This window comes from Oncorhynchus kisutch, linkage group LG29 (assembly GCF_002021735.2).
Source record: "Oncorhynchus kisutch isolate 150728-3 linkage group LG29, Okis_V2, whole genome shotgun sequence".
In the NCBI taxonomy this organism is placed as follows: Eukaryota; Metazoa; Chordata; class Actinopteri; order Salmoniformes; family Salmonidae; genus Oncorhynchus; species Oncorhynchus kisutch.
In genome coordinates, this window is record NC_034202.2 from 3,360,420 (window position 1) to 3,361,642 (window position 1,223).

A 1,223-nucleotide genomic window follows, 5' to 3' on the forward strand; every position below is an offset into this window, starting at 1 on the left:
CTTGCCGCCTGCTATAGACCACCCTCTGCCCCAGCTGTTCTCTGGAGACCATATGTGAACTGATTGCCCCCCATCTATCTTCAGAGCTTGTGTTAATTTCGAGAAGTATGCAAACCCCTGAGGAAGAAATCTGTGTTCGATTGCCAGGCCAACAGAAATCTCTGTTGGTCTTGGTCGAAATCTCAACTGACTCTTGAAAAATCTCACTTTGCTTTCGTTTTCAGTTTGGACATTCACTCATTCTCAGGAGACTTTGGTGAATCCATTGTAGATGTCCAGTGTGTGAGGTGATTTACTTTGTGCAAGGCTTTAGTTGTTAAAAGGGAAACCAGTAACCAACTAGTCAGTGACAACTGTCTTGAGTTTGGGCATTTGTGACAATGTCCTGGGACATCCCACAAACGCGTCACCTTCTAACTACGATTGTGTGGCCTGTGAGTGGTATAGAGCGAAATCGATTCCATGTACGTGTTCGTGAGAGTCCAGCATTCCATAGAGGGGTCACAGCAGCGTCTAGCTCTAACCATTCAGTCTAATACAGATGTTTTTGTTAGAAGGGTTAAAGCCCAACACTGCAAACTTATGGTTTGTACCAATGCTCCACGTTTTTTCAAAGGTCCAACACACCAGCTCCTCGTTAGTATAGTGGTGAGTATCCCCGCCTGTCACGCGGGAGACCGGGGTTCAATTCCCCGACGGGGAGAAAGGACTGCTTTTTTTAAGGTGAACAATGTAGCTGAGCCCACAAATCGAAACATATGCTTGGAGATAAAGCTTTATGATACGATTTCCGGCCTTTTCTCAGTATTCCAAGGCATTGGTTGTTCAGTGGTAGAATTCTCGCCTGCCACGCGGGAGGCCCGGGTTCGATTCCCGCCAATGCAGGATGTTTTGAACATGTATTTCGTGAAGTATGCAAACCCCTGAGGAAGAAATCTGTGTTCGATTGCCAGGCCAACAGAAATCTCTGTTGGTCTTGGTCGAAATCTCAACTGACTCTTGAAAAATCTCACTTTGCTTTCGTTTTCAGTTTGGACATTCACTCATTCTCAGGAGACTTTGGTGAATCCATTGTAGATGTCCAGTGTGTGAGGTGATTTACTTTGTGCAAGGCTTAGTTGTTAAAAGGGAAACCAGTAACCAACTAGTCAGTGACAACTGTCTTGAGTTTGGCATTTGTGACAATGTCCTGGGACATCCCACAAACGCGTCACCTTCTAACT

At 45.5% G+C, this 1,223-nt stretch overlaps 2 non-coding genes across 2 annotated transcripts; both read left to right on the plus strand.

Moving 5' to 3' along the window:
- The first annotated feature begins 631 nt into the window (after positions 1–631).
- On the plus strand, positions 632–703 carry trnad-guc (transfer RNA aspartic acid (anticodon GUC)). The gene has a single exon. It is a non-coding gene; the product is annotated as a tRNA-Asp (tRNA).
- A 111-nt stretch (positions 704–814) lies between these two features.
- trnag-gcc (transfer RNA glycine (anticodon GCC)) lies at positions 815–884 on the plus strand. The gene has a single exon. It is a non-coding gene; the product is annotated as a tRNA-Gly (tRNA).
- Positions 885–1,223: the final 339 nt, after the last annotated feature.